The following is a 24,795-nucleotide window of genomic DNA, read 5'->3' on the forward strand; positions in this document are numbered from 1 at the left end:
GGATGGCAGAAACGTGTCTCTGGTTTGGTCTCTGGTCTGGGTCCAGAAGACTGGTACCAGTGCATGGAATCACACCTCTCGCACCATTTATGGTGTGGGGGTATGATTCCAACATGTTTGCTACTAAACATAATAAGATTTGTTACAACCAGTTTCGAGATGGTCATCGTGTAATGAAGCGGTGCCCCTCTATATGTTATATGGCTGTCTCGCTTACAAACCCGGTAAAATAGACTCCATAGACTGTAAGGGTGTCCTACTCATGCAGGGGCACCCTCACATTTTAGACCCGAGCACCCTGCCTTCAGGGTTGAAAGGTCTGCCTTAGGGGTGACTTATAGCTTTTAAGTGCAGTGACCTTAGATGTAGGGAAACCTACATCTTGTGTAAGTGGTGCTAGCACCAGGTTACACAGGCTGCAATGGCAGGCCTGTAGTTACAAACTGAGAGGTCTCCCATGGGTGGCATAATACATGCTTCAGTCCATGGGGGACCCCTGGTAGTGGTAAAATTCCCACCCTACCCACAATATAAACATAGTTTTTCTTTCTTTTGATTTTCATGTTCTTCAATACTCAATCATCAAGGTGTAGAATAGATTTATTAAGGATTTTTACTGGTCTGCTACACATTTAAAAATTCAGAAAAGTTGAGCGTGAACTGTCTTTGTGGTGTCATCTTCTTCTTACAGCTAGCCCACTGCTGAGCCTCACTCGGTAATGTCATATCAATAAGTGGCTCACACTCTGCAGGATGAATGATCACAAGAGACAAAGCTTTGAGTTAGGAGGAACATGGCTGCTGGTTGACGCCGGCTGCGGGAGCTCAGTTTCTGATGGGGAGAGCCTCGCTAGTTCCGCGTCTTTCTGAGGCTGGATGTTATCTTTAGAAACTGTGAGAGTGCCGATATAATGCCGCATTTTAACTTATACGAAAAACAAGAACCCACACTTCGATGAATTTCACACCATATATTTTTTAGGGATGAAAAAAGATAAGCACTATTTAATGTGTTTACCTTGGCGATTAGTTGCGCCAGTTTTATTCAACAATTTTCACAAAAAGAGAACATGTCACTATAGTCAAGAGAAATATCAAAGCCTTAAACGTAATGGCCATTTAGTGTCCAATATTTACAATGAAAGATTCAATATTTACAATGCAAAAATGTGATTTAAACAACAAATTAACAAAACATACATAAATTGTGAAACTGTGCAAAAGTAGTACACAACCGTCTTTATGTGATATCATTTCACAAATAAAATGAGGGGAAGAATTATCCACATGTTTTTTTTAAACATAACATTTTTTATGAACCAACAGTTTTTTCAAGACTGAAATGTAATATTTGGCAAAAAATGGAGATTTTTAGTGGTTCTCCAAAAACCAACACGACAACCTCTCGGTAGAAATGTTGATAGGCGCTTAAATCATAAACAATTTTAAATGTTTACAGGACTTGATCCTATCCGCCTACGCGTTTCGAGTTTGTGAGGGATCTTCTCAAACTCTCTTCAGGGCCAAATGAATTTCATTCCCCATTTGTTAAACCTCTAGGGACTCGAGGTAGGTTAGTTCATCCAAATAACTTGTGGAGTGTCAAGCATACTGAGAGAACGTTGATAACTAATACACTGCACGAGGCAACATAATTAAACGCTGTATTTTCCTAATGATGGAAACTGAAAATTAGCAGCACGAGCAGATGGCCTTTTCCACTATAGCCAGAAACACGCACAAATCCTTCGAAATCCTTCAAAACTCCACAAGTTATTTGGATGAACTAACCTACCTCGAGTCCCTAGAGGTTTAACAAATGGGGAATGAAATTCATTTGGCCCTGAAGAGAGTTTGAGAAGAACCCTCACAAACTCGAAACGCGTAGGCGGATAGGATCAAGTCCTGTAAACATTTAAAATTGTTTATGATTTAAGCGCCTATCAACATTTCTACCGAGAGGTTGTCGTGTTGGTTTTTGGAGAACCACTAAAAATCTCCATTTTTTGCCAAATATTACATTTCAGTCTTGAAAAAACTGTTGGTTCATAAAAAATGTTATGTTTAAAAAAAACATGTGGATAATTCTTCCCCTCATTTTATTTGTGAAATGATATCACATAAAGACGGTTGTGTACTACTTTTGCACAGTTTCACAATTTATGTATGTTTTGTTAATTTGTTGTTTAAATCACATTTTTGCATTGTAAATATTGAATCTTTCATTGTAAATATTGGACACTAAATGGCCATTACGTTTAAGGCTTTGATATTTCTCTTGACTATAGTGACATGTTCTCTTTTTGTGAAAATTGTTGAATAAAACTGGCGCAACTAATCGCCAAGGTAAACACATTAAATAGTGCTTATCTTTTTTCATCCCTAAAAAATATATGGTGTGAAATTCATCGAAGTGTGGGTTCTTGTTTTTCGTGTAAAGTTATTGGGCCCTTACCCCACTTCTGTCCGCATGGGCCATACTCTCCCTTTTTTGAAGCATTTTAACTTATAGCATATTTTTGAACTGGTTTTCCTTATTTTTTCCTATCCTTTGCGGCGGGCTGCCTGAGCCTTGTGGCAGCAGGCGGCAGGACCCTGGGGAGAGCCGGATGGGCGCAGAGGCTGCTGTGACGAAGCTGGAGGCGGGGGCTAACGCTGGAGTGAGAAACGCCGGGGAAGCCTGCTGCGGACGCCGGGCGAGACTCTGGCGTCGCATAAGGGCTGCGGTTGCAAGAATCAATTTTCGCGTTTCCAAACGCGCTGGTGCCGCAATTATACAGTCAGTGACGGGGTCTGAAGGGGTCTGAAGGGAAGGGCAGTATGCTTCACTGTGCCACCGGTGCTGCCAGAATTGGGGATTACTGTTTAACATACTTGTTGCCGGCTGTGCGGAGGTTCGAGGTTCCCCTGCAGCCAGGTGGCGAGGGGATGGACATTGTGTCTGAGGGGAGCATAGTATCTGAAGAACGCCTTGTGAAGCAGAAACAGAAGGAGCCACAAGGGGGGAAGGAGGTTGGGGAGGGTAGCAGGTATAAAGAAGGGGGGGTTCTGAAGGCTACATCTGAGGGGTTAGCACATCCCGCCCTACCAGTAGTTAGGAACAGATAGCAGCTACGCTCTCAGCTGGACAGAGAGCTTTTATTGCCCCATACTGGCTGCACAGGAGGGGTGGTCCCTCTTACTCCACAGCAGAAAAAGAAGGAGAGGAGAGAAAAAAGCAAGACAGAGGAGGCTAAGAAGCGTAAAAACTGCCCCCTTTATTAAAGCCCACCCCCTCACTGAAGTCCTTTTTTAAAATAATGGAGCAGGTGGCTGCCTCCAAGGGACGGGGGGCACCTTCTATCACTAGTACAGACAACGTCAGTCCCCTAAAGGTAGCCAAGCAGGCAGCCCTCCCCGATGCAGCCACCGCCCATGCCCATATTTTGGTAGAAAACAGGTATTCCCCACTATTGTCCGAGCCAGAGACAGATCTAGGGGCTGGTCAACTAATCTCTTCCCCCGAGGTAGTGGAAATTTCGGCGTCCCAGGTACCTCCAGAGCCCAGTCCCCAGTCCATGGCTAGACCACTAGGTGACAATTTTGCAATTGATCCCAGGGGGGCTCAGCCAGCAGAGATGGGTAGTGATCATATCCAGCTTGGGTTACTCCTCCAATCCCTTCGAGAGGATTTGCTCTCTAAATTTGAAATTTCTGAGGGGAATCAGAAGGAGATAAATGAGAAATGTACCAGCCTTGAAACAAAACTAGATGATATCTGTAATCGGACGGAGGCACTGGAAAGGGAGGTTGCCCCTCTGTCTGAAGTGTCTCAAGCCCATTCAAGAGACATAGCTGATCTAAAAGCTCAGAATAGAACGCTGCAAATGGATATGGAGTGACTGGAGATTCATGCCAGGAGGAATAATTTGAAATTTCTTAAGATACCTGAAGGGGCAGAAAATGGCGATGTAAAGTCCCTGATATGTAAGCTTCAAAGAGAAGGAGTGATAAAAGACAAACCGGATATTGACCTTGAAAGCGAAATCCAGAGGGCACACAGGGACCCATTTAGGCAGCACCCCGATAGAAAAGCTCCAAGGAAGATCTTAGTTAACTTCCACACATATGCGGTAAAGGAGCTGATCTTCGGTAGGGCACTCACAGAAACGTCTCTACAGATAAATTCAATAAAATACCTCATTCGTTCAGATGTAGGCAGAGTCACAGCACAGAGGCAGTGGGAGTTGTGGTCACGAATGTCTGACCTGAGGAGTCAGGGTGCGCAAGTCTTGATGAAATTCCCTGCCGCCTTGAAGGTGGTGTGGAGGAACAAAACTTATAACTTTACTTCTCCTCAAGAAGTCGACACTTTTTTAACCAACATGAAAGAAACTCAATGCTAGGTCCATGGTCTATGGCTCAAGCTCGATAGGACAGACACACTGACAGCAGCACACCCTTACATCTAGTTTCTGTGGAAAAAAAACAACAACAACAAAAAACTAAAATATACACACATATAAAATACGAAAAGTCCGGGGCTATGGGGGAAGCTAGAGTGATAGTAGGTATAATGGCATTTAGGGGAATATAAATTGAAAAACATAAAATATAAAATAAAAAAAGTAAAAATTGTTTCTCTCACTTCTAGATTAAGGAAGGGCACAGTTTTCTTTCTAGTTTTCCATACACAGAGGTGTATCCTGAGTTGGAACAGAGGGTTCCCAAGTGGCAACAAGATCGCCAAAGGTCACAGGTGGGGGTTCCTCAAGGGAGGTGGGAGGGTGCAGGGGTGGTTGGGATTAGAAAAGGGAAAAAGCATTCCTCATATTACCATGAAAACAAATAAAGATAATGCGCAACTCTCTAGTGGGAAAAGAATGGAAGCAGTATTAAGTCTTCTCCAAGATATCCTCTCAGATGACCAGTACATTTAATAAAATAAAAATTGTAAGTTGGAATGTAAATGGGTTAAGGGACAGCAGGAAATTTTCTAGAATCTGTGAATTCTTGAACAAATCAGGGGCACATATTTGTCTGCTAGAGGAAACGCATTTAGAACTACAAGAGTGCAGGGCAGCATTTGGCAAGCATAGGTGGGTCCAAGACATTCTCTGCTCGAACCAGAGTGGAAACACAAGAGGAGTGGCCATTATAATCCATGCAAATGCCGGGATTAAGGTAGAGAGGTTTGAGACTGACCATGCAGGCAGATGGCTGACTGCATCTCTCGTAGTTGATAGCTCACGGTTAGCATGTGCAGTCTACTATGGGCCTAATGTAGACTCTCCAGGGGCCTTGTTGAGCTTAAAAGCTAGCCTCTTGGCTCTGGCGATACCCATTATTATAGGAGGAGATTTTAACCTGATCTTTGATGCAACCTTGGATCGCACTTCCAGGGCCAAATTTACCCCCCCTCGCAAATCACAAATCGAGCTTAAAAACATCATGAAAGATTTCAACCTCTTAGATATCTGGAGGGTGAAGCATGGCAATGTGAGCGATTTCTCCTTCTAAAGCCGCAGATACAGACACCATTCTAGAATCGACTTCTTTTTATTAGATCAGGTGCTTTTCCCTGCAGTAGATACTATATCATACATTCCAGATTTACTTTCTGATCATTCCAAGGTAGAACTAACAATTAAGCTTAAACAGGGGAAACAATTAAAAAGGTGGACTCGGGATAGGTCAATACTTCAAAAAGAGGAGGTAAAAAATTACTTGGAGCTGCAGGTAGGGGAGTATTTTAGGCTAAATTGCGTTACTACGACCGATCAAGTCGTATGGGAGGCCTTTAAGGCCTTGATGAGAGGATCCCTGAGCACATTAATGATTTGAAGAAATAAAACCAGGAGAAGGGCGGAAGAAGAATGTCTTCGCAAGATCAAACAAAAAGAGCAGCAGCTCCAGAGGGTATCGCTGGATCAGCAGACTAACCTGCTTTCTATACAAAGCGAGCTAGATTACCTACGGGCGGAATATCAGCCTACATTGGATAAAACACTTAAAGACAGATGGGAGGCAAGCAAACTGCACAATTTCTCCTATGGGGAAAAGTGTGGACGACTTCTCGCCTGGAAGGCCAGGACAGACAGGGTCAGAAATCAGATCTAGGGTCTGTCCATACGCAACACAGGGGTCACCATTTATGATGATGACCATATCCGTGGGGAGGCCAAATTATTCATGCAGAATCTATATACAGAAGAGAATAGTTTTTCTTCTCAAAGAGCCGATGTTTGGTTAAATCAGCTCGAGTTGCCGCAGTTAGCAGAGTCGGATAGAGCATTTCTGTCCTCAACTATAAGAGAGGGCGAAGTCCGAAATCAGATAAAAAAAATGACCAAGGGAAAGGCAGCCGGCCCAGATGGGCTCCCGGTGGAGTTATATCTGATAGGCTTAGACAAGGTATTTTCGGTCCTAACGAATTTGTTTAATAAAATAAATCTTTCAGGTGAGACTACCCCACAAACTTGGTCAGAAGCCACTGTCACTCTGATCCTGAAACCTAATAAAGACCCCTTAACAATTGAGTCTTACAGGCCAATCTTGCTGCTAAACACTGACTATAAGATCTTTGCAGGGGTTTTGGCAGCGAGATTGGCTAGAGTTATAAAAACCATAGTACATCAGGATCAGAGAGGCTTCATCCCGGGCAGGCAGCTAAACGAACAAACCTTTCAAGTTATTGCCGCCATAGATGTTGCTACAGATAAGAAGCTTCCTTTGACTCTTGTAGCTATTGATGCCGCTAAGGCTTTTGATCAAGTAAATCGGTCATTTCTATGGTTGGCATTATCCGGTTTTGGATTGCCTGAGAATTTTACAGCATCAATTAGATCTCTCTATTCTAGCCCTCGAGCAAAAATTGTTGTAAATGGGCTCCTCACGGACTGGATCACAATATTGCGTGGAACCAGGCAAGGGTGCCCCCTATCCCCCCTGTTGTTCAATTTATATATTGAACCGTTTGTTTGCCAGTTCAGATCAGACCCTTTGATTAAACCTTTTAAAATCGCAGATCTAGCTTTAAAATTTGCCCTATACGCAGATGATTTGCTTATGTTCACCTCCAATCTGGACGAAGCTATCCCCAGGCTATTCGATCAGGCAGAGGCCTTTAGGGAAATCTCGGGATACAAAATGAATAAAGATAAAACCGAGATTATGCAATGGAACCGGGAGGTGGCTACTCCAGGTGTTAAGCCGCGAATGAGATATCTGGGCATATATCTGGCCCAAAATATTTCTGAGATATCTAAATTAAATCTAGCAAGAGTCTATAAGGATGTTTGGGGTTTACTACAACGGTGGTCAGGCCTCCCGTTAAACATCTTGGGGAGGGTGAACCTAATCAAAATGATAATTTTACCAAAAATCACTTTTATTTTCAACTCAATCCCACAAATTTCTACGGTATCAGACATTGCCAAATTACAGGGAAAAATTGGTTCCTTCATCTGGAACACTAAGACATCAAGAATCTCTTGGAAAAAACTAAGGAGAAGTTTAAAAACAGGAGGGTTGGCTCTACCAGACTTACTCATTTATTGTCATTCTTTCCATTTAAAAAATTTCAGACTCTTGGCCGATAAGGCGGATGCATCCTCTTTAGGGCTTTTGTTTCGGGCATTACTACATGGCATTCCACAAGGGCAAGAATATTTTCTTTTTAAATATGGTGACCCAAAGTTCTACAAAAAGGTGAGGCTTAAGATCTTGGGTGCGGCCCTGATAAATTGGGCATATATTAGAAAAAGGCTTGGAATTCCAAACTACGCACCCCAGGCCCCGATATGGGACTCTCCAGGGACGCCAGACTGTCTCAATGATCAGCTATCTCGCCCCCTTAAAGTGGCAGGGTTAATATGTTGGCGTGACCTGCAAAAGAATTCACAGCTCATGGACTGGGAGTCCCTGTCTAGTTTGACTGGTGGGACTCTTACCCGGTTCAAATATTATCAATTGTCAGGGTGGTGGGCAACCATACCCTGGAATTTTGATACATCTAACCCAAAGTTTGATTTAGTATCGAGGAAAGGGGGTTGGAAGAGGGAGGTATCTTTCTGGGACTGGGCCCTGATTGAGGCAGTGGGAGTGACCGAACCCGAGCTCCAAAAATTGTGGGACAGCGCTACTGGTCTAAATCTTAACAATATAAAGGACCAATGGGGGGACTCTTTCACTAGAATGTATGACGTTACAACGCATGCTTTTACCACGCATGCTGTTACAACGCAGGTTTTACTACGCATACCATTACAACGCATTACACTTGGGGGTGCTGGATAGTGAATAGTTTAATTTACTATTCCAACTCCAGTCCCCGTGGACACTAGGGAAGGTGTTGGATAGTAAATTAAACTTATTCCCTATCCTAGAGCGCCCCCCAGTGTAATGCGTTGTAATGGTATGCGTAGTAAAACCTGCGTTGTAACAGCACTGCGTGGTAAAAGTTGCGTTGTAATGGTTGTAAACCCTTTCACTATGCTGCAGGCAGTGGTCAAATCAGCCCCTCTCAAGAGAAACCATCTTTTTACTATGTATAGAGTCTACATATCACTGAAAAAATGTGTTAAGATCACTGGCTTAGAACATTATTGTCCCAGGTGTAAACAATTGGCAGCTGATAACTTTCACATGTTTGTAGATTGTCCGATGATAATAAGCTATTGGACCAAAGTACAGGAATTTTTGGCCGATGTACTACACACACAAGTGGAGGTCTCCCCGAGGACTATCTTGTTTGGGTTAGACACAGACTATCATCTTAATGACATGGCGTCCAAATTTATTTTTTATGTCATCATCCTGGCAAGACGAGAAATATGTAGGGCCTGGAAAGATGTTAATGCCCCTACGTTTACGGAGTGCCTGAAACATATCATTTTCACAAGTGAATCCAATATAGCATGTGATAGCACAAGCTATGGTAGGGTCTGGGCGGCCCTTGTGGCTTGGCGGAACAGATGACGGTATTCCAATGTTGTCACCAGGGCACTGTTTGTTCTTTCCTTCAAAATAACTCAGGGTCATCAAGATAGTGTGAAATGGAGTGGATTAAGAAAACAGTCGCTGCTAGAGGGTTATACCCCCTTCTCTCTGTCCATGGGTCTCAAACATCGGAACCGATACATCGTGATTAGAGGGGAGAGGTCGGGATCTCCCATCTAGAACGCCTAAAAGGGTATATGAGGAACACAAAAAAAAAAAAACAAGAGACAAAGCTTCTTTTAACTCCTCTCGTAATCTATTACGAACAGCAGCTGTTGCCACCACAATGACTGGATGTGCATGATATAAGAAAGTAGTTCTCTTCTTCAGCGTTTGATATTTAACAGCCCAAATAAGCATTCTGATCTACTATGTTGTACTTTCATAAACGGATCCACAAAGGTCTGAAAATTCAGAAACAGAGAACCTTTACATTAATGAAAGGAGTAGCCCATTCTACCACTTATTTAATTAAATATGAAAGTAACTTTTGTCATATCAATTGAAAATGTCTATTTATTTATTTTATTTATTTAATGCAGATTTATGTAGCTCAAAATTTACCCAAAGGTGTCAGAGTGCTTTACAAAAGAACCAGGTAAGTTACAAAAGGTACACAGGAGAGACTAAACATGCTAACAAGTTACATATATACAGTTAGAGGTGCAAAAGATAGGCTAATCAGGCTAAAAAGTTACATATATGCAGTTACAATGCAAACAAGTTGCATATATATATTGTAAAAAATATAAGAGGTGTCAGTGTTAGGTTAAAATAGAAGTAAAATATCTATTTACAAAGTTGACCTCAGGTGAGTGCCAGGTAAATTACAAAAGTTACACAAGATAGACTAAACACACTAACAAGTTACATATATACAGTTACAGGTACACATGATAGGCTGATCACACTAACAAGTTACAATCAATCAATCAATCAATCAATCAATCAATCAATAAATTTATAGAGCGCGCTACTCACCTGTGAGGGTCTCAAGGCGCTGGAAGGGGGGGGAGCCGCTACTGCTTGAAAAGCCAGGTCTTGAGGTGTTTTCTAGTGGAGGAGTGTGGCTCACTGATTAGAGCGGCAGACCCTGATGCAGAGGTCTGGCCCGGGACCAGGGTTCAATTCCCGACGCGGCAGGGTCCTGAGCCCAAAAATGTCCACAGACTCGATAATTCTCGCCTCAGTGCCTATTCTAATCATGGGGTCCCACGCTGCAACTCTGGGCAATAGTTGCTTAATCTCCACTACGGCAGCCCACTCGCTGCGGGATGCCTGGCTTTCACCCTGGGGATACCCAGTAGGGGTTATCTCACAGGGAAAAAGCCAGGACGGGTTCCCAAGGCAGGCGCCTTGATGCCTTAGGGTGATACGTGCGCTATATAAGTCGTAATACATATACATTTTTCCTGAAGGTGAGATGGTCCTGGGTCATTCGTAGGTGTGTGGGGAGGGAGTTCCATGTCTTGGCTGCCAGGTAGGAGAACGATCTTCCTCCGGCGGTGGTTCTGTGAATCGCGAGGGCAAGGCTGGCGGAGCGGAGCTGGTGGTGGGAGTGTAGAACGAGAGGCGGTTGTTGAGGTATTCGGGGCCCATGTCGTGGAGCGCTTTGTGTGCATGGGTGAGGAGCCTGAATGTGATCCTCTTGTTGACGGGGAGCCAGTGCAGGTTTCTCAGGTGGGCGGATATGTGGCTGTGGCGAGGGATGTCGAGGATGAGTCGTGCGGAGGCGTTCTGTATGCGTTGTAGTCTTTTCTGAAGTTTGGAGGTGGTGCCTGCGTATAGGGCATTTCCGTAGTGCAGTCGGCTGGTGACGAGGGCCTGAGTGACCGTCTTTCTGATTTCAGTGGGGATCCAACGGAAGATCTTTCGGAGCGTGCGCAGGGTGTTGAAACATGATGACGAGATGGCGTTGACATGCTTGGTCATCGTGAGGGAGGAGTCCAGGATAAATCCCAGGTTGCTTGCGTGGTCCGAGGGTGTCAGTGCGGAGCCCAGTGCTGAGGGCCACCAGGAGTCGTCCCAGGTGGAAGGGGATTATCCGAGGATGAGGACTTCCATTTTGTCTGAGTTCAGCTTCAGGCGGCTGAGCTTCATCCATTCTGCGACGTCTTTCATTCCTTCCTGTAGGTTGGTTTTGGCGGTGGCTGGGTCTTTGGTGAGGGAGAGTTTCAGCTGGGTGTCGTCGGCGTAGGAGATGATGTTGATGCTGTGTTTGCGTGCGATGGCAACAAGGGGGCTCATGTAGATGTTGAAGAGGGTTGGGCTGAGCGAGGAGCCTTGGGGTACGCCGCAGATGATCTCAGTGGCTTCTGAGCGGAAGGGAGGGAGGCGGACTCTCTGGGTTCTGTCGGACAGGAACAAGGTGATCCAGTCCAGGGCCTTTCCTTGGATCCCTCTGTTGTAGAGACGGGTTATTAGAGTGCGATGGCATACGGTGTCGAAGGCTGCCGAGAGGTCCAGGAGGATGAGGGCGGTTGTTTCTCCGTTGTCCATCAGGGTCCCGATGTCATCGGTGGCTGTGATGAGGGCAGTCTCAGTGCTGTGGTTAGCTCGGAATCCGGACTGGGATAGGTCGAGCGAGTTGTTTGTCTCGAGGAAAGTAGTCAGCTGTTTATTGACGGTCTTCTCGATGACTCTGGCCGGGAAGGGGAGCAGAGAGATAGGGCGGAAGTTCTTGAGGTCTTTGGGGTCCGCTGTGGATTTCTTTAGAAGGGCGTTGATTTCGGCATGCTTCCAGCTCTCGGGGAAGGCGGCTGACGTGAACGAGTTGTTTATGATGTTCCGGAGATGGGGTGCGATGATGGTGTCGGCTTTGTTGAAGATATGATGGGCGCATGGGTCCGAGGGGGAGCCGGAGTGGATGGAGTTCAGGATGTTGGTGGTGTTTTCAGTGCTGAGGGTGGTGGTGGTGGTTGTAGGTTCTGTGACTGGAGGCGGGATCTGGGGTCCAAAGCTGTGTATGTCTGCGATCTTTCGGTGAAAGAACGTGGCGAGGGAGTTGCAGAGTTCTTGTGACGGTGTGATGTCGTTGTTGCTGGCGCTGGGGTTGGAGAGCTCTTTGACGATGCTGAAGAGTTCCTTGCTGTTGTGGGTGTTCTTGTCTAGTCGCTCTTTGAATTATGTTCTTTTGGTGGTGCGGATCAGCTGGTGGTGTTCGCGGATGGCGTTTTTGAGGGCTGTCATGTTTTCTGAAGTTCGATCATGGCGCCAGTTTTTTTCCAGGGTCCGGCAGGATTTCTTAGATTCTTTGAGGGCGTCTGTGAACCATGATGTTTTCCTGTTGCCGGTCTTGCCTGGGGGCTTCTTCTTCAGTGGAGCGAGGTCGTCTGCGCAGTCGGTTATCCATTGCGTGAAGTTGTGAGCTGCGTTGCTGGGGTCGGCGGTGTCTGCTGGCGGGTTCTGGCTCAGAGATGAGAGGAGCTGGTCTGCGGTGATTTTGCTCCAGCATCTGCGGGGGATTTGTTGTGTGCGGTGATGGGGTGTATTCTTTTTGATGGTGAAGTGGATGCCTCTGTGGTCGGTCCAGTGCAGTTCTGTGGAGTGGCCGAAGGATACGTGGTTGCTTGCAGAGAAGATGGGGTCGAGCGTGTGGCCGGCGAGGTGGGTGGGTGTGATGTGGAGGATTGAAATGTCATGAGTGGAAGAAACCTTTAGGTAGGTTTGGGTGTCATCTGCATATAGGTGATAATGGATCCCAGATTTTTTTTAGGAGATTAACCAGTGGTTCAAAGTAGAGTTCGAACAGTGTGGGCGTGGGGATCAAGCCTTGAGAGACACATTGTTCAACAGCCATTGAAGTGGAGAGACAATTATCTCTTTTTGATCATCTGGGATCTGCCCAAGAGACATTATTCGAACCATTTGAGCACTGTGCCTTCAAAACCCATTCTTCGCTTTAAAGTGTTCCAAGGATTGTTTTGATTAACAGAGTCAAAGACTGTGGATAGGTCAAGAAGGATCAGGAGACAAGATTCACCAGAGTCAAGTACTCGCACGGCATCATCGATCACTTGAAGTAGGGCTGTTTCAGTACTGCAACCTTGGGTAAAACCAGTTTGGAATTCATCAAGGAGGGAGTTGACCTTGATATGTTTGGAAAGTTGCTTCACCACACAACTTCCTGTAATTTTAGCAAGAGAAGGAAGGTTGGTAATAGGGCGAAAGATATTGAGATCTTTTGCGTCAGCAGAAGGTTTCTAAAGAAGTGGGGTAACCTGTCCTGTTTTAAGGGCAGCAGGAAGAGAGCCTTGGTTGAGGAAGAGGTTTATCAGACTTGCCCAGTAGGAGAGTGTGTGGGTGTAAAAGTCAATAGCAATGTCACTAGGGATGGGGCCGATGGAATGGTTAGAGGGTTCACTTTCTAGAATGAATTGAAGGTGGCCGTTTCGGTGATGATGTAAAAGTTCTGGCACAGGACTATGGATTTGCTGTCCTTAGGGGGTTAGGATGGATAACCTGATCCACAATTGATTTTACTTTTTCATCAAAGAATACGGCAAATTCTGCTGCTATCTTGGGGGGTTGTCAAATATGGTGGGAGAGGGAGAGATGTTGGTGCTTTTGATAAGGGCAAATGACGTTTTAGATCTGTTTTGTGGCAGAAATTAGGATGGTTCTGAAGTGCATCGCTTTTTCATGAAAGATGTGTTCATGGTAACGGGATCTTGTGAGGCGGAGATTGGATAGATTTGAGGTTGAAGGAGAATGTCTCAATAATTTCTGAAGATTCCTCAAGTGTTTTCTTTCTTTGTAGAGGGACTTATTGAACCATGGAGCATAAGGAGTAGGTCTTCTCTTTTTACTTTGCAGTGGAGCAACGTTATCAATTACAGCTGATAGACTGGTGAGACATCGGGTGGTCAGGTCGCTGACATCAGAGTAGAGGTCTAAGATTGGAAGAGAGCTCAAAGCTATGTTGCATAAAATGTCCAGGTCAATATTTTTGATCTTGCAGAAAAAGGTAGTAGTTCTTTTAGGTTGGCCAAGAGTAACAGAATGGGATAGGTGCAGAGAGAAGGGGATGAGGAAGTGGTCAGACCAGTCTACTGGTATAGGATCAACAGCAGTTAGCATATCTACGTTGGTGATAACAAGGTAAAGAATGGAGCCCTTAGAGTGCGTTGGTTTTGTGTTATGTTGAACAAGATCATTTCCTAAGAGGAAAGTGGCAAGTCTGTTGACGGCTGATTATTCCAGATTGCCCCAGTGAAGATTTAAGTCTCCAATAAGAATCTGTTTGTCTCTTTGTGAGTATTGGTCGCTCGCAAGGTCAGTGAATTCCTATGTGAAGGCAGAGCTGTCACCAGGCGGGTGATAGATGATATGAAACCTGGCAGGGGAGTTTTGCTGTATTTGAAACTCCAGAGAAAGGCATTCGAAAGAACGGAAAGAGCTTCTGGGAAAAGGTTGAGATGAAGGGAGTTCCTGAAGATAACTGCTATACCTCCCCCGACGTTATCTACTCTATCGTACCTGAGAATGAAATAGTCAGTGGGGGGGGGGCAGAAGATCAAAAGAAGTATGTGAAGTGTCATTGAGGAAAAGTACATCCAGGCTGTAAAGATCAATGATGTCTGAAATTTCCAGCTTGTGTTTGTTTGCTGATCAATAGTTGTGTAGCGGACAACAAGCCTCTTAGATGACTGTTTTGGTGAAGGGGGAGTCAGGGCTTTTAGGTGTGCCAGTAATAATGTTCCTGAGAATAGTTGACTGGAGTAAAGATGGACAATATTTGGTGCGGGTGAGGGAGATGGTTGGTATAATGCAGTGATTAGTGTTAGCTGGAGAGGAGAATGTGTGCGGGTTGGAGTTGGAAGAATTGTAGTTAGTCAATAGTTTGGAATTGTCAGTTGGTGACTGATTGTGTGACAATTTTTTGGGGCATGGGAGCAGGGTACTCCTCAGTAGTTTGGGGATGTGAGTGCCAGACAAAGGAAGTAGGGAGTTGGGAAGAGTGGACATTTTTGTACTTAGCTGGGAGATGGTAGTTTCAAGCTGGGAGATGGAAGAGATGAGAATTCCTAGTTTATTTTCTAGGGAGAGCAGAGCTTGAAACTGAATTTTAGGGTTGTCCAGGATTCATAAACAAGGGAGACGGGGGAGGAGAGAGTAAGAAGGGAGAGCATAAGGTGGAAACATCACTGTTAGAGCTGGGAAGTCAGGTTATTGGAAAGAATGATTGGATAGGGGATGATTAACCTGATAAGGGGAAGATTTCTGCAGAATTCCAGGATGGTAAAAGGGTGTGAATGATGAGGGAGCAGGTCATTGGTCTACGGTTGTTAAGAATATTCTGAGCCATGAATGTTTTGAATTTGGCATCAGCCTAAAAGTAGTCACCAGTTTCCCAGTAGGACAGAGAAGAGTGACTTTCAAGGCTATAAAGGAACTAAAAGGCTTTGAAAACCCTCTCTGCCTGTGACTCCAATTTTGGAATCTGTAAGTCCATCATTCACTGATATGGTTAATAAAAAACATACCCCAAGCATACTTAATGGCAGGCAAAAATTGGTGCTTCTTGCTTTGCCACTAGCAGATCTAGATCAATTTCAACTAAATGTTCTTGAATGAAGAGAGAGCATGACATGATCGGTTTCATGTTTCTTAAGGGTGTGAGAATTGGTACATCAAATAACAGGCAACAGTGGATTGAATTTGTTAAAAAGCCATTTTGCAAAGCACATTTTGGGCCTGATTTAAAGTTTGCTGGATGGGATTTACTCCGTCAGTGCAATGAAGTAAAGTATTCCTACACCCTGACGGAGTACCCACCCAACAAATTTAGAGGTGTCTGACCACCTAGCGGACATCTCTTGCATTGGCAGGAACTGCTGTCATAGCTGTTCCTTTCAATTCATTGAAAGTTTAAAAGAGGTTCCATCAGCATGATGGTCCCTTTGGCAAACTGTGACTGTTTCTTTTTCTTTTCAAAAACAAAATCCCAAAGCGGGAGTATTTATTTATTTTTTTAAATAAAAAAAATCAATGACCCCATTTCCATTAGAGAGTTCTCCCAATGCAAAGGGTTTATTTTGGAGTTTTGAAGGCCTTGTGCCACCAGGTTTTACCTGGCAGTGACTGATAGTGAACAATTGCCATTTGTTTGCCCACTCGAAATAGGGTGGGCAAAAATGACAAACCTTCCAATAGCACCTACTCCAACTGGCCTAAGAAGGTGTACGTTGGCAGTGGCAACAGATGAGTCTTCTCTTTCGACATACTGAAGGTCCACCCAACTATAAATGAGGAGGGCAGACCTTCAGTTTGGCCAAGAGGTTACGCCATAACCTTTGCAACAGAGTACCATCTCCATCAAACTCTAAATTAGGCTGTATGCCATTAATTGATCTCTAGAATCTGCTTATAGTAAGAGAAGGGGCAGGATGATTGAAAATGTGTTTGAATCATTTTCCAAAGGGTAGGTTAATTCAGCAATACAACCTATAAGTGTGCTAGGTCCTAGTCCCTTGACACCAAGGAGTCTGTCTTCTTCCTGGAGTGTTTAAAGTGAAGTGTGCCATGAGGGGCATTTTAAGCTTACCGAAAGAGCAGAGCTGATACTGCGAGTCATATAAATGCCAGCTTGAAGTTTAAGTGGTCTTTGAATTTCTGGTTTGGACATGATAAATATATCAGAGGTATGAATGTGAGAATAAAAGCTCAATGGCCCACCACAGCCCTGTGGGAATAAGAGTAGAAATAACTACTCCTTTCGGCCTGTTAATATTCTAAAAGCAATCCAATGTGGCTCATGAGACCCAAGGGGCAAAGGTTTGGTGAGTGCCCATAATTATGCCAAGAATTTCCTCCTCATTGGTGGGTGACAGAAAATAGGGCAAATCTGTGTGTCCAGAGTGATTGCTAATTGTTTACCACATCATACATTGTACCTAAATACAGGACGCAGAAAATTCAGTTTTCCTACGTTGAGTATTTTTGGCCTGGACATTAATGTTCACGTCTTTTCTGTGTTTTTCTCTATTTTACATCTCAACCTTCATTGAAAAAAAAATTTAATCTTTTTATTATTTAATTTTTTTCTTACTTTCACCTTTGCATTTTTTTGGTATCCCTGTGATTAGCAATTTTGTTTTTCATTCGGGTGTGTATTTTGGAGGCATTTGCCTATAATTATAATGTTCTCCAGTGAATGGCCCTTTGTGAGTTACTGAAAACTCTATGGCAACCATGAAAATAATAGAAGCTGGACAATCAGGATGATTTATTCCCTCCTTTCTTCTGACAGCTTCCCTTCCCTGCATACCTATGCTACCCTTTCTTTATCTTCCTCCAAATTGCATAAGTAATTGAACGCTCATTAGCAGGCCATTAGAAAAATAGCAGTAAAGAAATTATAGAAGCAATCTAATTTCAACAGATGTGCTGCAGTGAATCAGTTTGTCTCAGCAACGCCTCCTAAATTCAGGTAAGAGGCCGTACAACAATCTGGAGAGTTTAAAAAAGTGTACAACGCTGTGGTACTTATGAGCAAGATTAGAGAACTGAGGTGAACTGAACTCCTTGCTTGTTTCTAATGGAGAGTTACTGTCACTCGTTTTGTCAACGTACTGTTCTCATTTCCTAGTTTGTAGTGCTAAATATGTGTAAAAAAAAGAACATGTGTAAGGGGCCAAAGTTTGTCCTAGGAGTCAGCAGCCTGTGATGTCCAATGCCAAGGTTGCCTTGCCTCGCATTCCCCTCATGCCTTTTTCTTTAACCAAGCTACACTTTCTGTCTCTTGATATCTTTCTGCTTTACAATTTGTCACTGTTTTCCTACCTTTCTTTTCCTCATTTTTTCTCTATTCAGCGTTTCTCTGTCTTGCAAGAAACTCCATGATTTCTCAGCTCGGGTGGCACATTTTGTGACAAACAAATGGTGGCCCTGAACCTCAAAATGTGTGGTATTTCTGTGGTAGGCAGAAAATGGGCTGATCACAAAAATATCACTTGGTATGTAGTCAGTCACTCCTGGAGACTTTGCCGAGGCACATCAGCACTACACCTCTAAGCAGGAAGGTCTCTGGTGCCATAAAGAGGAGATTTAAATTTGAAAACTGCTCTCTCTGGCATCTGACAAACTCCATTCCAAAAGTGCACAAGGTAGTTGGGTGTATTAAAATAGGGGGGTTGCACATGAGACTCAGGAGAGAGGGGTGCTGGTGATTGACCTCTAGGTGGAGGCAGGGTGGAAGGGGGTTTCAGTCAGATGAGTTAGGTGGGGTGAGGGGGCACAGTAGGCAGGTGTATAGTAGTCCAGGGGCAGCAGGTGGGTGATGGGGCAGTGTAGGCCTGGGGAGGAGAATTGCAGGAGGCAAAAGGCAATGGGGAAGGTGGGGTCAAAGGGAGTCGGGAGATAAGCAGGGGGCTGGGCCATAGGCTGCTAGCACAAGAGGAGAAGCCAATAAAATGAGGATCCTCCTAAATGTTCCTCAAAAAAGGACATTTTTGTGCTCACATTTTTATAATGTGCCGATTTCAAGATGTATCTGCAAATTGTAAAATCGCGAAATCCAGGAGGGCTAGTCTTGCTCTGACTGTATATCTGATGATGAAAAATAAAACACAAATCCTGAAAATGAGTTCAGATCCCCTCCACCTGCCACCAGCTGTACAAATGAAGCTCTGCCAGTATGGGATCTTTGTCCCAAAAGGACACTAAGCCCTTCAGCATATACTTGCACAGGAAAGTAGTCAGAGATTATCCCTTCAGCACTGTGCACTTAAAAGTTTAGTTTACAATTTATATCATAACATTGATCTTAAAATTAGACTTCACCCACAATTCAACTGCTTGTGGATAGTCGTTAGCACTGAGTTAGTCATGAGGTTAATACAGCAGAAGCGGTGTAAATTTTTGGCCTTTTCCCAACGCACCACAACTCAATTCACAGCTACACAATTTACAAACACACAGATTTTGACCCATAGAAACTCTATCATCATTCACAGACCAAAAGGTCCTCCGATAGATCTTTGTAAGAGCTAAAAGGGTCTAAGATAACAAGAGATGGAAAGTCATTCCTTCACTAGGACCTGTAACAAAGAAGCCACCGCTGGCCTGGAGGATGCGGATTCACCGCCTTGGTTTGTGGAAACACCACCCGTCACATTACGATGTCGGTGGGATAAGCGGTGGATGGCAATTCCGCCCGCCGCTTATCCGAGCTGGTTGTACGCAGATATGGTGGCGGCGTCTGCAATTCACCGCCAGCCATATCACGATGCAGGCGGGAACATGCTTTTCCACGGCGGCTTTTTCGCCGTGGAAATGCATGTGGTCTTTTGGTTTTGGGGGTCCGTTGCGAGCCCCCAGGGTGTTGGGGGGTGGGGGGTGCACATGGAGGGCACCTATGGTATCCCCCTGCTTTGGCATGCACAAGGTGGCAGGCACCACGCGGTGCCTGCAAAGTTTTGCATGCCAAAGGTAAACATGCACATTTTACATTGCGGCGGGTGCTGCTTAAAGCAGCACCCGCCGCTATGTAAAATATACGGAATGTGACCGCCACACCATCCTAATTTGCACCATAGTACCTGGTGGAAAGGTGAGATGGAGAAAGAGAGAAAAAACATAATGCAAAATATAGTATGCGATTGAGAACCATACAAACCAAAGATTTGGTTGTAGATTTATAAGGACCATGGACACGAGAATAGTTCCAGAAGTACGCTAGATCCCAGTGTACGAAAGCTTAAGTTTATAACCCTTGAGCTGAAAGGGTTCAGTCTGCTTGACTTCACCAACCGGTAAAGTACAGAGGAAATCACGAGAGTTCAGTTCTGGAAATCAGAGTTCAAACTGACAGCATGTCAGGCTCAGGATTTGCAAAAAAATAGTTGCACAAGTCCTTTCCCACGGGGCATTTATATTTCAAAACATCCAGAGTTTCCTGTTCATAAAGTAACTTTTACGCCTTTTGCACAATTTCCATTGGTCAAAATCCATGGTGTGAGCATGGTATGATCATTCTCTAACTTGAATCACCTGTAACCTACACATAATACCCTTTTTTTAATAATCATAATTTTCTAGGAATGTACAGTATAATTTTCCTTTGGAAATAGGAAAATACACTTGTAACTCAACATGTCCACTCATCACGCCCTCCTCTGAGCTTGAAAGAAGGTTGATACTGTTTTCTATTTACAGAGAACATCTCCATTATACAAACTGTAGGAAAGAAACTTCAGCGTTAATACCAATAGCTATAATACAATCAGGTCAGCATTTTTAATCTATTTGAAGGGAATATTAAAGGATCCGATACATTTTTAAGGCCTACAATGAAAACCACTAAATCATCAGTTTCTAATGAAATAACACGTTAAGGTTGAAAACATTTTAGAGAAATTAAAGAATGCATAAAAACAATATAAGAATAATCATTTTCATTATACGTATGAGCTTAATCTAATTATGATTCATTAATAAATAAGCAAGGACTTTCTCTTAAATTTACATGTTGAAGAAAATATAAGCAAGATTAATTTTACGTGAGCATTTCCAGGATCATATTTGCTAACAAACCACAAACTGCATTATTACTTTTTGTATTATTTGTCAAAGCATATTAGTAGTTTTCTCTCACAGTTGTGAATAATCTTTAACCGCAAACCAGTTTGTGAAACTTCTGCATGCCTTTACAATGCAGTTTTAAACTTTCACATATTTCACAAGACACTCTTTTATTCCTAGTTCTCAAGTAAGTGTTTGTGTCACGCTTAATGATCAGGAATTGCTCAAGCAAAACGTTCTAAATAATCACGCTCCATCAAGGTGAATATGGCTGTGTTTGAACCAACGGAAATAAAGAAGAGGGGCCAGAGAAGGTTTAAAGACTAGCCAGGGCTAACTCCCCAATTTAATAAACAAAACACGAAGGAGCCCTCGGGTCTGGAAGAAGAAGTGTTGGCTGACTGGAAGATGTGTAGAAATGAAGAAGGCGTCCCTTTAAAGGACTGTTTAACTCACGCATCATGTACAATCACAACACAAAGCTACAAATGAGCTAGAATTACCACGCATCGGCAATCCAGGTGTAGGAAATGACGCAGTGGCTGTAGTACAAATTCCTCACCAGCACAGGACAGTCTGGCAAACTCAGCTATGCCATGGATGTCATTATACTGCAAATGGGAGTAGCTAGGAGACAGCAACCTAGGCAGCGAGGAAGGAAGGAGCGTGATTTCCTGTAGCCCATATCCCTCATTCAGCTCAAGGAAAAAGAGGTCATACAGTTTTACAGACTGAAGAGGAAGTCCATCAGGGAATTGTTGGAGAAGATAGCACCAAGTCTCCAGACATCAACTGAAAGGACCAATCCCATCCCACCACATTTAAAATTGATGGTTGTGCTGCACTTGTTGGCCTCAGGATTCGTCCGAAGCACAGGGACCAGATTGGCAGGCATTTCACAGGTAGCATTTTTTGCTTTTCTCCCATCTGTTTTGGATGCTATCATAAAACTCACACCCCAGCAACTTATTTACACAAACAACTAGCCAACAACAACTGAATATCATGCAATGTTTCTACACCATTGCTGGATTTCCATTTATGCTTGGTGCCATATATTGCACACATGTCCAATGTGTGCACCCCTCAGCAACATCGACCCTGTACAGAAACCGCAAGCACACCTACTCCAACAATGTCCGGTCAATAGAGGACCATCTGGGGATGGTCAACACTGTCCTGGCAAAGTTTCCTGGAAGTGCACATGATGTGTACCTCTTCTGCCACACTCTTACTATCACTGAGTGTTGCATCAGAATGGGATATATAGGAATGCCTTACTCATTGGTAAGGGAAGTAGACATATACATTATACCAACTAAGAAGTTGTAACGTCTCACACAATAGCCAACTCTGTGCTTTTGTCTGGATCTTGCGTCATGTGCACATAGTGGGAGTAACTTTCTCCAAAATGTAGTCAATGATATCCCATTGTGTGATTCTCTCACTGATCCTGCAAGGAAGTAGGAAAAATTCCACTGTGAGACGTATTGTTTTATCTCTCGGAGTGTGAGCGGACAGAGCCATACTTTGTGCAATGTTGAATACAGCAAAGGACAAATCATGTGGTCCACAATTAAATCCAATATGAGTAGTAAGGATAAATCTTAGCAAACCTTGAGATGTATGTATGTACAATGGTGGTGCAAGTCTGCATCAATTGTCCATGGTCCACTAAAAGAACGGTTGTTTAAGAAATCATGTGATTTTAAGCATGTGTCACACATGGCAGCCTATCAGTAGGCTGATCAAAGTATCAGAAGCACAAGTGGAAAAAGAACTTTTAAATTCCATGTATGTCATGTACTAAAAGTGTGCTAAAGTAACAATTGATGGATGGAATGTTGGATAATACAAGCATTCACCCCCAGTCACAAGGATCTGGGTTAAATCCATCATTATTTTGCTCACCACACCACCCCAGTTTGGACCCAGCCTTATGCAAATCAGTCTTGACCCTGTTCTTTGTGGGAACAGTACAGCCGAACTGCCAAGCCAGGTTCTCCCTGGACTGGAAACAAGCATCCGGGGACCGATTTCAGGGCATTACCCTTCATCAGCCAGGCTAGCTTGAAACCAGTGGTGTGGTGAGCAAGGGACTCACGCCTGGGCATACCCTTCCCACTTAGGGCAACATATGCAAAAGAAACAATTGATGGACGGAATGTTGAACAATGCAAGCATTCACCCCCAGTCACAAGTATCTGGGTTAAATCCATCATTCTTTTGCTCACCACACCACCCCGGCCTGGCAGTTTGGTCTGGATTGTTCCCATGGGACAGAGGGTCAAGACTGAATTGCATACGGATGAGTCCAAACTGGGCTGGAGTAGTGGGCAAAAGAACAATGGATTTAACCCAGATATTTTGACTGGGGTAGAATGTTTGCATTTTCAGCATTCTGTCCATCATTTGTTTGCTGTAACACTTTTCGCCCTAAGTGGGATGGGTATGCCCAGACGTGGGTCCCTTGCTCACTGTGCCACTGGATTTAAGCTAGCCTGGCAGAAGAAGGGTGACATACTCTGAAACTGGTCCCAGGCTGCTTGTTTCCGGACCGAGGAGGACCTGGCATGGCAGTTTGCTCTAGACTCTTCCCATGGGACACAGGGTCAAGACTGATTTGCATATGACTGGGTCTAAACTGGGTGGTGTATTGGGCAAAAGAACGATGGATTTAACCCAGATCTTTTGACTGTGGGAGAATCTTAGCATTCCGTCCATCATTTGTTTGCTGTAACATGTACTAAAAGTGTAGCATCAAATCTTGGGTAAATGCCAACTCTAGGGACATATGTGATAGCAAAAGTAAAAAGCTCACCTTTTTTCAGGCATTCCAAACTTACATATAGACAATTAGCCACATTGACAGACCTCATCAATGGAATAGATGAACAGTGTAGTGCCTCAAGTTGCTTATATTGTCTCGTTTCAGTCAATCAATTAAATAATCAATAAATAGGCTGTGAAAGATTTCACACACTAGGAAATAACCTAGGTGAAATGCAAACAAGGTAAGGTATCACACTGTGTACATAATCCAAATTTAAACCCTCTCATGCCAAATAAATGAAGTCAGAATCAAGGCACATAAGTGCAGATTCACCTACAAGGCAAAAGCACATACAAACATGTGAATACAGTAAGTGTTGTGGACAGTTCTGTAGTCTAAAGTCACTTTAATATACATCCTCTTGTCCCATACGAAAAAGGGTTACATTGCCATACCCATGTGTCAATATAAAATCAGTAAGACAACTTGCCTTACAAAAAGTATTAGCTGATGTATTGTAAAAGCCAAATAAAATATTCATGTCACAAGTTGAAAGTTTGTAACATTTACTAAGCATATACCCATATTAATATATGTACACTATTCTAAGGGTGTGCAACTATTATGGATGCAAGCAAGGACAACATAGGTGATAAAAGGACACATTGATGGGTGAGTGTCAATGATGTTGGCACTGTCACTATCTATACAGGCCTTAATGCATTCAAGATAATCTGATGATAAGTTTCTTACTTCACATACATAGGTCAACTGTTAGAACTGGGGTCTCTAGTTGGCAGAGGTAGGTTCCTATTTGACCAAATAGGAACCCATGCTTCTAGTCAGGGTAAAGGGGAAACACACTCTAGATAACCCCTGCTCACCCCCTTGGTAGCTTGGCAACGAGCAGACAGGCTTATCCCTAAGGCAATGTGTAAAGTATTTGTACCAATGCTCACAGTAACACAGTGATAACACCACAAATGGACACCACACCAGTTTAGAAAAATAAAGCTATCATTATCTAATTTGACAAGACCAAAACACCAAAATAAATCCAACATTCACCATTAGAGATTTTTCGTAAAATGTCTTTAAGAAGGTTATTATACAAAAAAAATAACCCTGTAGATTCTGTAATTACTTGAGCAATATGTAATCTCATAGGCACCGATCTCTCTTGCACCGCTAAGTGGAGCCCCCTCTATTTATCGAACGGTTCTTGACGACTCTGGAGTCAGTTCACAAATAAATATGCCCCCAGATGCTCAAATAACGGTGTCAGGAGAAAAGGGGCACCAGTACCGCAACTCTCCATTATGCAAGTATGTGCCATAATCAGGATAAGATCTCAAACAGTTTCCCAGCAGCACCCCACATGGCGGCTCGAGCAATTTCAAGATGTGCAAGTTTCCTTGAGGTCCCGAGCCGTATGCAGACACACGCCCTCAGCGTCGTAGGGAGGATCTTGGGGAACGAAGCACTCTTCACAAAGGTTACAAGCTGTGCCCAGACACATG

Source organism: Lissotriton helveticus, chromosome 3_1 (genome assembly GCF_964261635.1).
Source record: "Lissotriton helveticus chromosome 3_1, aLisHel1.1, whole genome shotgun sequence".
Lineage (NCBI taxonomy): Eukaryota > Metazoa > Chordata > Amphibia > Caudata > Salamandridae > Lissotriton > Lissotriton helveticus.